This window comes from Buteo buteo, chromosome 1, assembly GCF_964188355.1.
Source record: "Buteo buteo chromosome 1, bButBut1.hap1.1, whole genome shotgun sequence".
Taxonomy (NCBI): Eukaryota; Metazoa; Chordata; class Aves; order Accipitriformes; family Accipitridae; genus Buteo; species Buteo buteo.
In genome coordinates this window covers 75,129,641-75,145,455 of record NC_134171.1, presented here as the reverse complement: position 1 = coordinate 75,145,455, position 15,815 = coordinate 75,129,641, and positions in this window count along the sequence as shown.

Below are 15,815 nucleotides of genomic sequence, written 5' to 3'. Positions count from 1 at the left end.
ACTGTTTAATTCATTTTCTGATTCTTTTTAGTATCTTTTTAACAGGTAGGATTGCTTCTGTAATAACAAAGAATTCTGCATTTATGCCAATTAGATTGATTGAATATTATTTTTCTTTAAGACCTAGAAAAAGAATAATCAGTTATTCATAATAAAGGTTATTCATAATAAAGAGACCTTGCACTCAATTCTATTTAAAGAATAAAAGTTATAATGGTGTGAATTCAACAACTATATTAGAAACTGAGACATTAACAAATAGACCATAGCTGTGCAGAAAGTCAGTAATCATGCACAGTAATCATCCTATCATCCAGTAATCATAAATAAATTACCAAGGACAGAAATTAATGGTAGACACATCTAAAGTGTGTTTGGGTTTAGTCACATTTAGTTACTCATTAACAGCTCTTTACCAGTCCTTAGTCCATCTTTCTTAGAAGTTTTTAATAAAAAGATTATTGTAAAGATATTTACAGTAAGGATCGATGCAGAAGGATTTTAAATGTCAAGTTCCCACTGACAGTCAATATTTTTGCTGTGTTATTGCACTGGGCTGTAACAACAGACACCTAGAAAAATGCAAGCCACTAACTTGGATGCTAAACTTGGAACCAGTCTTAGGTCAGCCTTACAAATAATTCAATGTCTGCAACAAGGAAGAAAAGGAAGGAGTGGGGGTATGTATATGTATATATACTTATGTATATACATGTGTGTGCATTTTTTCTTCAGATGAGAACAGATTTGAGATTGTTCTGGTCCTGTATGGGTTTTTTATTTTTCTAGGAAAATAAAAATACATTTGGACCGTAATTACAAGCAACATCTATGTGCAACCCTTCCATTTATACACAGGACCTCATGGAGAGAATGTCTTTGTCCCCTTGCTCTACTGCTAGAAAGAGGAAATTTTATTCAGATCACCCCTTAGTTTGCATTTACATGGTTTGCTATGTGGTCGTGACAAAATATTTTCCAGTTTACTTTGGATGAGAGTTGAGAAAGAATAAGTATACTTTGTTAGAGAAGAAAATCACATGCAGGTTTATTTTAGTTAATGTAGAGTGAATGTACACTGCTACATTTTCAGTAAACTGGCAGAGTCACTATCAGATAAGAGGTATCCGCTGAACTACCAGAGATGTAAGACACTACAAAAATATCTGGACTAAATAGCTGTCTGTGCACCTAAACAAGTTGAATGTATGTACACACACACAGATAATAACTGAGGTTGGGAGGAACCCCGGAGGTCACCTGGCCCAATGCACTGCTCGGATCTCCCAACTGACCAGCACCTGAACTGACTGTGAAACAAAGCAAAAAGAACCACAGAAGGATCTTCTGTGTGGAAAGTCTCTAGGATCGTATGAAAGAAAAAAGAAAAAAATTCTCCCAGATGGGGATAGCAGCGCTGCTGCTCTCCATTTGTTGGTGTGGCCTTTCAAAAACATTCAGGGAAAGCACATGGTAGAAGTTTGTTCTTGGAGAGTTTCCAAGAGAGGCCTCTCGGTATTACAGTGACATACCCTCTTTCTTTCTTCGGAAGTTCCACTATCGAGTTCTTGCAGAGTTATACATCTGCAGTGGTCACTGAAAATTCTAAATAAGGATTTCTGCAAACAAAATACCTTTATAGATATTGCCTAAAAGCTGGGAGGAAAGAATCATTTAGCTCCATGACCAAGCAATTTATTTATTGAATACTGAGAAATTATGTAAATTACAAGACATCAGAGGAAAAGAGAAGTATTACTCACCCACTTTCAGGACATGGAAATAAATTTAAAAACAAAAAAAAGCAACACTTTTTTTGCCTTTATAGGATTTATTTGGTTTTGCATTGATCTTACTTTGGGCATCAGCTATTCAGTGGTGAAGAATGTCCAACTGTTATCACCTACTTATCATCCAGCAACAGTAAGCGGTAGGATTCTGGTAACAACCTATGTATGCAGTTTACATTACACAGATCTCTAACCGGGGACCTGATACACCATAAATGCATATTTATGCTTAAATAGACAAATACAGAAATAAAAGGAAGAGAGGTAACATTATATTGAGGAAACAGTGAATTAACAAACCACCAAGCAATACTCTCTCCAACAGTACTTTCTAGACCTCACAAATGTCTTTTTAATTCCTTATATTTCCAACCTTTAAGGCTTTACAAAATGGCTTAACATTTTAAATAGTATATATTACAGCTCATACTGCTTCACTTTTCCATGCTTAATGTTTGTAATGACACTCACTTTCAGTGAAAAAGTAATACTTAAAAGTAGAAAATCACAAGAAAAGGACACGAACGCCTGCTAAAAAAAGAGTTCCGGTAATAAGAAATTCCAGATGTAGTTTTAAGTTCTTCACCTACAGATCTAATAGCATCATCCTGGCCAGTACTAAATGCTGTTTGTTCCAAACTAAAAATACTGCTGCAGGTGACAAACACCTGGTCTCCTACCCTCTGCCAAAGTCAACACTGCTGTGGCTCTGAAAAATAAAGCTTTATATTACTTTACAGGTAGATCAAAATGTTCTGATATCTTATTGGGAAAAAAAACCCCACACAGAGGCATTCAATAAATCTTTGCATATCAGCACTGTACACTATCCTGAGCACTTCAGAATTAGAATATATGCATATCTATATGATTTTTATATAGGTATACACACACTCACACACATATATATACACATGCAAACAGGCACACACACACACTTTTCAAAAAAGTGAGACAAAATAAATTCCAAAGCGTAATAGTCACCCCTAAAGACGGGTCTATTGCAACACCCAAGAAAAAGAAATTGCAAGACCATTGCAAACCTGCTCAAGAGATTTGGTTTTACTCTGAAAGAAATTTCAACAGAATATGCATTTTACAAAACGTGCTCTCTCAACTGCCTCCAAAAACTAGTGTTGCAGTTTTCCTGAGTACAGCTGAATGGAAAAGCACATTATGTAATTTTTACTGCAGAACCCCAGTGATACCGTTTGATCACTCAGTTTCTGTAGACCACACAGTTTCTACTACATACAGATCAGAGAAGAAGCAATGGGGGATCCTGTCAGCTGCTTCTGAAGTGCTGCGGGCTCACGCTGAAGTCCTTGCGACTTCATTTTATTGAGGTGCCTTAATTGCACCGAGTCCTACCAGTCACAAACATGTAGGCCTGAGGCCATGTGCAGCTCACGCATTCATTGCCTGGGTGAAGACTTCAAGATTAGGCCCTTATTCAGAATAAGCTGCATGTCAAATCAGATAGGAGCAAAATTTTGTTGAGAATAAAACCAAGGCAGTCTTGTAAAACTCTTATCTTGATCCAATCTTATTTTCCATTTATGCTAACAATATAGAACAGGTAGCTTGGAGCTCTTTATCTTTTCAGTGATTATACCATTCTGTATTCTGTAAGTACGTACTTCATTGTCCTCGGTTATAAATGAGCTATAACAGAATTTTAATAAAATTCAGGAAACATTTTCTGATTCATGTTTGCTATTAAACACAAGTAAAATGAAATTTATTATTTCAGTTGGGATAATACATTTAATGCTGATAATGATAGATTGCCTAAGATATTAACTTCTAATCAGATGTTACTGAAACATGTTTCAGCTTATAAACACTTAAGTATTTTGTTAGGCTGTGCTCTGTTTCTTTACTGCTCAACAGAAAACATAATTGAATAACTAGATTTTCTGTACTGTAACATGTTTTGTTAAATTCATTCAACCAAGCAGTTGCAAGTTCAAAAAATTAGTTATTTCCCATCAAAGAGTACGTCAGTGTAATATGCTGAGTAGCTTCTGCATGACACTGAAGAAAACAGAGATTTCACTTTTGCAAGCTGTATTTGTTGCAAGAACTTCTTCCTCTTTTCTATCTTACGCAGGCTACTAAATCAGACTGTCTTGGACAGAAGGTACCTGGAAATATGGGGCACATGCTCATTTACAGAGCATTACTTGTATGACATATATAGACATATTACATGCATATATAACTTGTTCTGGTTTGATAATTACATAATACAGACTGCATTTAATTAATCCTGATCTGGTAGTGCAGGTAGATAATTAATAAAATCATTAATTAATTTTTTTTTAGTCAAATTTCAATCCCATAAACCTTTATTTTAATCCTTTTCTCTGAATTTTGGCCACAGTACTGCAACTTTACTCTTGATATATGAACATACTGTCATTGTCTACCTTGTCCCTTGGAGGGATAATGTGCAGATCAGTTATTTGACAAGTACTGGGAGAAAGCCACTTACTCTCTCTTTGCCCAGCTGTTCCTGGCAGTGAGAATAGAGGGACAGTATAAACCATTTTACCTTCCTTAAAATCCACAGAGAACAATAGATACTGCTCCTTTGTGCAAACCTCAATTCCTCAGTCCCATATCTAGGTGGTAGTTTTACACTAAAGTTCACACGTTTCAAACAGAACTTAAAAATATCATGGCTTTTTCAGCACCAAAACTTAGCCACCTTCTTGTTTCCCTAAGACTATATGTAAAAAGAGAAGACCAATATCCAGAGCTTGAACCAAATTCAGTGTGGGTAAGGTTGCCAGGAAAAATGGACACATTCAGAAATCTCCTTTACAGCAAACAGAAAGTAGTTTTTCTTAGTGAGTATCCATAGAGCTCAGCTGGGGACAATAAGATGCAATATTTTAGATTTGCTCTTGAGAATCCTGAGAATTTGCTAAGTCTCTGTGTTCAAATGTTTTCCTCTTTGTAAATGTCATAGCTGACTTATTAAATGTTTATCTATTGTAAAGTTACACTGAAACAAAAACCATATTTAAAAATTTGTCCTTTTATTTGTGGAGGAGAATCTTGAGCAACCACCCAGCACAGAAGCTGAAGCCTTTTCTCAACACTTGTCCTTGCTAAATACTGACTTTATGCTACTATTATTGCTAAGGGTGAAAGATGCATGCTAGCAACATCATGCAAGCTATTCAAGCATTGAGGTGGTTTTCTTTTTTTGCCAGAGTTTTAAGATAAAGAAAAAAGAAAGTTAACATTGATCAGAATGAGATGGACAGCCTATCACATAAAGCCTGAACCAGGACAATGGGTAATTTTCTTCAAGCCAGTTATAACCCTTGAAACAAGCTAGCTGTAAGAAAATGCTAGCATTTTAAACATAACTGTCTCTCTAAGCACTTCAGTTTCACACTGTTCTACAATAGGAAGCGATACCTTCACATATTGTCAGAGTCCATTTAAAGTCACTTAAAGATTTTTAAAATATATCTCTATCTGATGTGATGAAAAGCCTGGAAACTTCTGCAATAGGCTTAGGTAGAATGCAATGCTTCCAATACTATCTTCTCTGTAAGGTAGCAGGAACTCTGGGCACTGAAAATCAAAGAGCAAGTCACAACATCAGTTCTTTGGCCCACATTATCCCTGTGTGTTTCCAGTGTACCGCTTTACAGATCCAATGCTTTCATCACCAATGAGTATTACCAAAGTATTTGCTGTGCTGGAACTATAAAAACCCAAATGTGTGAAAGAACAGTGATTCTTAAATTAGGCCAATGGTAATATTTAATCTTTAAGAGGAGAACTGATCCTTCCCAGACTGTAACCCGTCTATTTCCAAGTTAACAAGCAGAGAATATAGAACGTGTCTTTTCCCATTTAAACTGTACGGTGACTCTCACCATACCATCTCATGGAACTCAAAGGTAAAAAAGTATTTCAAGCTGTCACCTTGTACAGCCCTGGAAGAGACTCACAGGTTTATTTGGTTGCACAGGAATACTGGAGAAATAAAGCATCCACTTAGTTTCATTTAGATTTAAACCCTGGGCAACTGAGTTTTAAGAGAAAAAAAAAAAAAAAAAAAAAAAAGGACAACTTGCTTTTGTGGGTCACTACCTCTTGCAAAAACAGTGGGGATGGCAGGACTGGGCAACTGCATTGTTAGCAGTTCCCAGTCCTGCGACAGGACAAGGCTTGACCATGAAAATAAAGGTTCCTTGTCTCGGTGACTGAAGTCCTTTCTTTGCAGAGGCAGCATCTAAGGACCCAAAAATCTCAAACCTCTGACCTTCCAGGACTCATTACGATATGCTCCTTTTTATATTTCCCCCTCCTCAGTACCAACCCCCCTACTCAACCAACAGGCAGCCCCTCTGCCAGCAAGGGATTGGTGAGGAAGACCCAGCCGTGACCACCCGGCAGCAAACTGGGGCACTGCGATGAAGAGGAGGATGGGAACATCCTTACGGAGCAGGGATTACGGGGAAGCAGCATGGGGCCATGCCTACAGGGTTCCCATTGTCCATGGTGGAGCAGCTGGGGGTGTAAGCCACAAAACTGCTTTGGGGAGGGTTTCTCTGAGAAAGCAATGCTGTGGATTAACCCACCTTCTCTGGAGAGAACGCACCTTTTTCCAGCCAAAATCTTTCTTGAGGGGTCACTGAAGAACTCGGGATATTACCTAATGGAGTTATTTTCACTGTTGTTGACCTTTAGTATGTGAATTTGTATAAATATAAGCCCTGTCTGGCTGAAAGGGCAATAGCAATGAAGTCTCCTAACCCAAGAGTAGAGAAGGAAGTTTGCAGCAGAAAGGTTCAATATACCTTAGTTCGAGAATGCTTTTATCTACCTGAAAGTGAGCATGTTTTAACATGACCGCCTTCAAAACTAACTGGTATTACACTTATCTCCCCACCTTTTCTGTTGAAAATGAGAAATCACTGGACAGTTAGTCAACAAGAAATACCTTAAAAGGGTTTTCTGTATGAAGTTGATTTGTGTCTAGAATGCTTAGCTAAAATTGCTCATGTAAATTATGAACTAGTCATTTCAAACAGGCTTTGTTTAATGTGTTTTAATAGAAAATAATCAGTGCAGTATATACAGTACTTTTCCATTAAAGAGTGCTGCAGCATAAAAATATTTTATAGTACATCGTAAACAGTTTGTGTTTACAATACATTTCCATTAAAGAGATCTGTGTTATAGAAGCTGTTTTTAAAATCAAACAGTAAACAGTTTTCAGTATAGAATGTGTTTCCATTAACAGTCTCTGCATAAAGGAAGCATACTTAGGAAAAAAAATAATCTAGTGATGGTGGGTTTTCGGAGGCGATATGCTTTATTTAAGATCATATCCGCATCCTTACCACAACAGAGAAGAGAAACCAGATCTCCACAGTTCCAATGAAGGTCTAGTAGAGCCCGACAGGATATTTGGCATATAAGGTTTTGACTGAGGGACTAATTTCTTTTTTCTGCATGAGATGACAACTGCCTTATTCTCTGCTTGGTTTGTTTTTCACCGTTACTGGCAATAGCCATATTATACTCTTCTGCCCTTCTAGGGATCTGAGCACAAAGATTATAGAGTTACACACAGCCAACAGGGAATGCCTTCAAAGGGACTTTAAGTTCCTTTATGCTTATACAGATCACTCAAACACAATAATTTTTGTAAATATCTAATTGTTAGAACTGCAGTTATTTCTCCACCATATAAACAAAGGTTAGGGTTTGGGGCTTTTTTATTCTAGCTCACAAGACTACAACAATCTTTTCTGGAATATTCATGATTTCAAATCAAATACATTGCCAGAGGCAGCTATTTTGTGGGTGGCTTTATAAGGGTTCCCTCACCCCACTCGAAAAAGGCATAGGACAGAGACGTACTGTAACAGTACAAGATCCCAGGAATTGATTCAGAGCTCATTTAGACTTTTATAAATCAAAGAATTTCTTTCAATTCATCTTGCTATAATGATTATAAGCCATCAGGAATTAATGCAAAAAGCTAATACTTGTACCAAGAATATGAAAAATATTTTCCAATTTCCATTTTGTTACTGCATTATGATATTTACGTGCTAAGGAGTGTATATTGTATATAGTATTAATAACTTTAAATCAATTTAATATTCAGTGTAACTACATTAATGTAATATTATGGTTAAGAATTTAAATACATAGATGCCAAAAAATTCTAAAGCTGTTTCCCATAGCAGACATAACTCAGTCACATATAAATCTTAATGTAACTGGAGTATTAAAAATATGAAAATTAATTCATTAAAATAGGCTTTTTGGAAGATACAACATCTCTTCACTGATTGTTCCAGTGACTTATAAGCATTTTGCTCTTCAGTAGCCACTCAGAGCCAAGCAATCTCAAATGAGGCCTCCTTCATCCAGGACTTCTACAACTCCTACAGCAGCACAACTTCACCTGCTCAGAATGCCTTCTGACTGTTCATTTGTGAGCGAAAGCAAAGTTATTCTGGGTAACGCAAAGGAGGAGCATACAAGTGGTTTCAATTAATATGTCATCCTCACCAAAGGCCAGGCTGGATGGGGCTTTGAGCAACCTGGTCTAGTGGAAGGTGTCCCTGCCCATGGCAGGGGAGGTTGGAACTAGATGATCCTTAAGGTCCCTTCCAACCAAACCATCCTATGATTCCTTTTGTTTAATTTTCTTGTTCTCCTCCTCAATCATTCCCTACTCCTGCCCAGAGGAATAAACTTCTGCAATCAAGGGAATTGTTGAGCTATTTCAGCAGCCGGCGGCTGGATGGTATCAGCAGTTCTGCTGCTCCCACCACCACTGTTAGAGCTGATCGGTTTGGGGTGACAAAGTCATATCTGCTCTCAGAAGCAGACATGGGACAAATAGTGATGGTGAAGACTACAGATTATTCAACCACTTCCTTTGGCTGTCACTACTTTTCATTAAGATTGGCCTGCCAATTACTTTTGCCCAGTATTTATTTTAGCTAGGGCAGGCATAAATCATTCCGTGGTGTCCTTTATTTCTATTCAGCTTGCAGGATGAAAGAGTTTCTTCCCGCCAAGCAAAACAAGCCATGATTAGTAATGTGAAAGTGAAACCTGCCAACCCTAAAGGTCCACTCATACTCCAAAATGTTTTATCCTCCTTCAGTTCTTCATTTATAGATGATGCTGAAAGTCAGACCAAAGAGAATGTCACACAGAGAAAGATAATTTTACTAAGGGGTCATGGATGCCTGTCGATGTTCATATATATGCGTATATAGTCACATATCAAAAATATGTATTCATTCTGTAAGCTTTAACATTCATGCTTGTCAGATCAAAATGTGGTCACTATGCCAAATAATTAATAAGGTAATAAATAATAATGAAGCACATGGTCCATGTTTTGTCCTTATTTCTGGGTAAGTACCTGATCTAAGAAATGATCAGTGGCCACCCCTCATCCTTTGCAGTGAAGTAGCATGTAGTAGCTTTTTATTGATCAATTGCCCTCCCAGGAATAATGATATCAAAGGAGTTGTGAGAAAAAGAGGACTTTACAAGAGCTATAAATATAACATATGTGGAAGTACACACTACACCTATCAAATTCTGTTTCGCTGTTGCTCTTGAGCGCTCATGGGAAACATTTAGAGTAGGTTATGAGGGCATTCGTACTTCTGCACTGGTAAGGAAAATGATCTCCAGTTATTAAAGACTCCTTCCAGCTTTAACTATGAATCTGACAGCTGTGTCGAGAGGAAGCAGAACAGTAAGAACCTGTTATAATGAAATATATGATGGATTCACTGGAGCTATGCAAGAGAAGATAAGTTTAAAAACAAGTGGAGGTTCTTATTAATATCTGGCTAAAATATAAGCCAGAAGACACAGTAACACATACCAGACTTTCATGGTGATAAAAAAACCTAACAGTTTGGAAGCAAGCTGTAGACTGTGAAGTAAAGATAAAGAAGGACCAGTTAAATACCTATTATTTAATTAGGTTTATCTTCATAAGCAGTTATGCATAAACTGTTATAGGAAATACTGTATGCTTGCAAAACAGGAAAACAACCTACACGTATAAAATTCTATGACACATATTACAGCTTGTCGCCATACTCACAATCCTGTAGAGTTAGTAGCAGTAAGACAACTAAGAGTAAGATAGGAGGCGTTGCTTCAACAGGGAATGATCATCTCTAACTGAAACCTCAGACATATTGCTAATGGCTCTATATTATCTAATTAGCACGTGCATTTGCAAATAGCATGATTTTTTGCATAACCTGTATCATTGGTAGCATGCCTCTTTCTACTTAAATGATTCTTAAAAGTATAATAAACACCCAACATACAGTTTTAAACCAGCTTCATGGGCCAGTTTGAAATCACTCGGAAGCACATTTAACACACTCAAAACCTAAAGTTCATTACTCATCCTATTAACAGCAAATGTTGCCTTGAATTAAAAATAAGCCATTTATATATACTTATTCACTATGCAACTAAGGCCAAATTATTTGTGTCTGCACAGGAACTCACCAAAAGACCTTTCCTCCCTCCCATTTGCTAAAAACTCTAGCCCAAGGAACAAATATTTTGCAGTCATAACCAGGTCAGCTGTGTGGAACAGGCATCAGCTCATACATGAAAGCACGTGATGTGGCAAGCGAGGGACAGAACAGGAAATCTTGACTTTCAAGCTGATGGGGTCAACCCATCACATTGTGTGCACCTTTTCGGATCGCAGCACACTCACCCAGCGTCTTCCACACTCAGGGGAAGTCAGAAACCCTCTGTATCCTAATTCTAGACTAGTGCCCATGACTAGCCTAAAAAACCTTAGGAATTAGCCACATACTGCTGGGATGTACTCTGAAAGAGCAAATCCTGACTGTAGCTGAAGAGTCTGTGTGTCCAAACCAACAAGGTGAAAAAAAAATCAGCATTTCAAACCCAGAAGCATTGCTCAGAGGTAGATTTCTGTCATGCATTTTAATAGTAGGATTTCTACAAACGTTATTTATGTACACTCTCACACCCTACAAAGCCCTTCTCTATTTGGATCGGAATGGTTTATCGCACTTGTCACAGACATAAGGGTGTATATATATTGAAGCAAACCTCTTAAAGGACAGAGCAAAATTGAGGCAATAGCCACTAATTAAAAGGAATAAGTAGTATGAGTGATTATTGCAATTCTTCCTAGGCACATTGCATGGAGAGTACCTCTTCCTCAAGTGGCTTCTGTTTCCTCTTGCATAAGTTGACCATTGATGCAAGAAAACTGCGCTGCTAAAAGAAAGCTTAATTGTTTCTTTATAGTTGTGATCCAGAGCCCAGGGAAGACTGTACCCATGCTTATCCTACTCAAGGGAAGACACAGGTTGACTCAGAGAGAATGTAAAATTTGTAGCATAAGCATTTCCAATATTTTATGTTGATTCTAAATTTTATGAGTAATATCCCTTGAGTGGGATAAGTGAACACACAACCAGCTTTAATGTTCATACAAGCACTTAGCTTGTGGGATCGTTCTCCAGGTCAGCCACACTCTGAAAGCCAATTGATTGTATATATTTTAGTGCACACCTGAAAATATCTTTAGAGCTACTGCAGCTTCAGAGGGTTAGTACTATACTTTTAAAAGACACTTCCTTTACCTGGGAAAGGTTTTGGGCAAGGGGGATTTCCTTTTGGGTGGGTCAGGAATTAATTAGAATTACTCTATGAATAGGAATTTTATACAACAAAACCCAGCAGGATTGAAACTTAATGCCCCAGAAGCAGAAGGCACATGCTTGAACTATTATAGGAGTCTTTGTTGGCATAATTTCTAGGCAAAATCTCAGCCACTAAAAGGGCCCTTTTTATAATAATCATTTTAGAAGCATATGGCAAGTGCTTATATTAATGTTTGAAAGTACATACTTAAAATTATGCTCTTTTCAGACAAGGTAGTTATAAATCAGTTAGTAAAATCTTTGGATAAAACTAAAAAATAAAATGTTGATTTGCTATTTCTTCATCTTATGAATGTATGCAAATAAGCTTTTTAATCTTGTCTTTTCATACTATTTTATGCATTGTTATCATATTTCTTTCCATTTTTAAGGATCTATCTTGTTCTGTCTGCAGATTCAGTGGTCTGTTGCAATTCTTTCTCTTTTTAAGGAGTCATAGGCATATGACAGTTGTTTTTCTTTTGCTACATATGTTTGTGTCTGCTGAGGATATATGCGATGAAAGGCAAAAGTCACCATGAATGTTATAATATGGCCTCCAGACATTGTCAGAGTTGAGAAGGCCTATTTTCTTCATTTCTGTTGGCATAAAGAAACATCCAGAGGTGTTTATTCTCCACCATGTAGGAACCAGCTAAGGCACACTAATCATTATTACTTCTTTAAAGTGTCTTAACGTACCAGTGGTCTTGTAACGAGAAGTCAACAGGACCAAAAATGGCCAGGGCTGGGAATCACAGACACCAAAGAGCCTTGGCAGCAGGCACCTATTGAGGTTCCACAGCCTACCAAAACACTCCAAGCAGGACCCTGGCTGGCCAATTTTTGTTTGTTTGTTTTTAAAAACAACAATCAGTGACTGTCCAGCACTTTATTAACTTGCAATACTCGCCCCATACGCACACCTGAGAACTCCTGCTCATCCAGACTCCAGCTGTAAGAATAACTTCACACCAAAAAAAATACCCAGTTTTCCTAGGAAGAAGATTGAAAATTCAAGCTGCTTGCTTGACAAAACCTCTTATTTCTATGTTCAGACCCAGCCATGTGCAGAGTCATTTGCTGCTGCAGAAAGCAGGAAAAAGCAGAGCTGGTACAGAAGCGGGGGGGCTTACAATCAACCTAAACCAACAGACTACCCCAAGCGTGAATATTTTCTGGAGGCTCCATTCTGCACTGCACTGCAGGAGGGACAGTGTCTCCTCCATGGCCCAGTGTCCCTTGCCTAATCACCAGACCACTTGCTTTCTCATGTATGTAAATTAGTGAATTAATATGATTAAACTGGCCTTGTAGAAACTGGGTATTTGTGTGACTAATGAACACTTCCGTGGCTTTTTTGTCCAAAAGAGGGACCACAGACAGTAAATTGTTTTGCTCAGATTATGGTGCAGGTAGAGAAGCACGGTAGCACTTTTGACCATAGAGAAGATTACAGGCTAATGTATCATTTACCACAAAGTGCTGAAAAGAAAAGGCACTATAAAACAAAAGGCACTATCAAATTTTTCATTTTTTCCTGAAAGAGCCAGATTAGTTGTCAAAGGCCATCTTATCATTTGTGCCCCACAAAACCTTGTTACATTTATGTACTTGGGATGTAATTCCACACCACATTGATGAGGGCTGGCCATTGAGATACCTGCATGAACAGTCAGATACGCATGTACAACTCTATCATTACTGCTTACCCAGTTTTCAGCTCACACAGACTTCTGCCAGTGATTCCTGCACATGAAGAAACTTTTATTATAAATAATGCTTTTGTTCCGTGATAGAGACGGATATTCTGAGTAGACAAAGACGCCCATAAAATCAGCTACCAGAGGATAAGCTCCCCATCTCACAGGCTGTATTTCATGCTGCTTATCAAAATACTTGTATTATCTGGTGTCTCTGGTTTTGACACATTTAGTGCATAGATATTACAGAAAAAATGAACCTCTTAAGGCTTACAGTAGTGCAGTTCTAGCAATTGAACCACAAACCCACTTCCGAAAATGGAAGGAAGAAGAAAGCCTACTCCCCCTCCCCAGCACTCACGCAAGTGCCAGTACTAAAGTGATGCTACAGCTACTGGGCTGAAATAAATTTTCTTTCTTCTTTGTATGGTCTTATTAACAGTAATGTGGTTTCTAGCAGATGATCTTACTGTCACTCCAGAGAATATGTGTTTTATTGATGAAAAGAAGAGAAAGTCATTAGCAGTAATGTTGGTGAAGGTGCATATATTGGTAACAGCAGAATGAAATACACAAATACAATATTAAATGCAACAACTAGCAGGAATGCAAAATTAGTCAAGTACAAAGATGCAAGAAAAATCACTCAAAAAAAAAAAAAAAGAGGTAGACAGTTCGAGTATTTACAAGTTGCCTGGCCCTGCTAGCTACAGCCAAGTCCCTGTTACCCGACACAACAGGGGACTGGAATACACTGGTTAAGGAAAAAATCCAAGATTATAGACATATTGTGGGGATCTAAATGGCTCTGTAGACTCAGCTGGAATCAAGCAGGGCTCGTAAACCACAGTTCAGATCTGTCCTTGACTGACCCCGGCCGGCTCCTCGTCTCTGCACCGTGCTCCTCGGCACTTTGCTCCGGTAGGATCTTATTAGCCCAAGCGCAGCCACGGTCCCAAGCCGATAGCTCCGAACTCCCGTGGTACGGTGCGGGAGCTAATAAGCCTTCCCAGGAACCGAGCGTTGAGCCGCGTAGAGTGGAAACTACGGGACGAAACCAGCTCTGGCTCGCGGAGGCTGTCGCCCAGCTTCTGCTGGCGGGATGCCGACTGTCTGCGAAGCCATCTGGTGCCGCCGCGCCTGGCTCCCCGGACACGGCGAGGGGCTCCCGGGCCGCGCCATAGCCCTGCCGCCATCCAGAAAGCACCCGGAGCCAGCTGGGGATTAACCGTTCGCTGCGCTTTCTTTATATCGCGATGCATTTGTTAGGTCACATACGCTAATAACGAAGGAGAGGTGAGTAAGGGACTAGTTCTGAAATTATTACGCATTTTAGTATAGGGAGAGCACCGGCACTTGATTCCTGGGGTTTCTCACATGTGTTCAATAAGCGTGGTATTTAAGGACAGGTGTAATTTTAGGCATGTAGGTAATCTCCTGATGTTCTGCGTGTTTAAATAAATATTTGTCGGCATACACAAAAACTTACAGGACTCAGAATTCATTTCGCTAAAAAAAAAAAATGTTTTCCATTGCTTAAAAAAAAAAAAGAAGCTTGACAAATAAGCTAACAAAGAGACATATGAATACTTTTCTATTGAAATCTTATACAGTCTTCAGAAAAAACCCAAAACCTCTGACTACCCCTTTTGCCCACCGAGTATAGCTTAAAGGACAAGTTTTCCTTAGATATTTAATACCATCTTCCAAATTAAAGTGAAACCTGAACGGAGACCGGAGATCTCAGTGGACTGCCTTGCTGGTAAGCACTGGCTGGAGCTAATTAGTGTGTCCTGAAGCCACTGCGGCTGCCTCCCAGCCAGGAAAAGCGGAGGGCGCTGGAAGCTGCCTGCCTCTGCGCCCGGGCTCAGCCGAGACTTCACACCTGATGGCTGCGCCTACCAGGAAACTCCTGTGCATAGCGATCAACGACAGCTAGAGCTGGACAGAAATTTTCCACTGAAATCTATTCTTCAGTAAAAAAAAAAAACAAACAAACAAAAAAAAACAAACAAAAAAAAACAACAAACAAACGAAACCCACAGTTGCTGTAAGAGCTACTGCCTCTCTTCCTGACCCAAAGCAAAAGCCAGACTTTTCATCTTCACAATCTCTTTGGCCTGGCAGGACGTGGTATTAACTGATGTTGAAACCAGTGTATCAGGGAAAGAACTGAAGAACACATTTTAAAGCCTGCCATTTCATAAACAAATCCATGTATTTCATATATTCATTTAAAGCTATAAAGCCTTTGTTTTACAGTGCATTTTATTCTATTTATTAGACTATAATTCACTTCTGTTTATATCATACCTACATTAATAACACCATTAGGGTTGCAGTAATCTTATAAATATCTTATTAAACTTGCTGAGGTCAGAAAAATCCAACCTCATCGCTGCTCAGTCAAAACATCCATGTCATCTAGTATAAGCATATTCCAAACTGATACGTCAACATATCATAGCGACCAGAAGAATTACAAATAGGAGCCCAAGACAAACCGCTGCAATGCCATCCTTCTGCTCTACTCTGCTGTCACACCTGCTCCTGTTCTGGATGCTGTGGCCACCCCACATTCCTGTGTCAGGGCACAC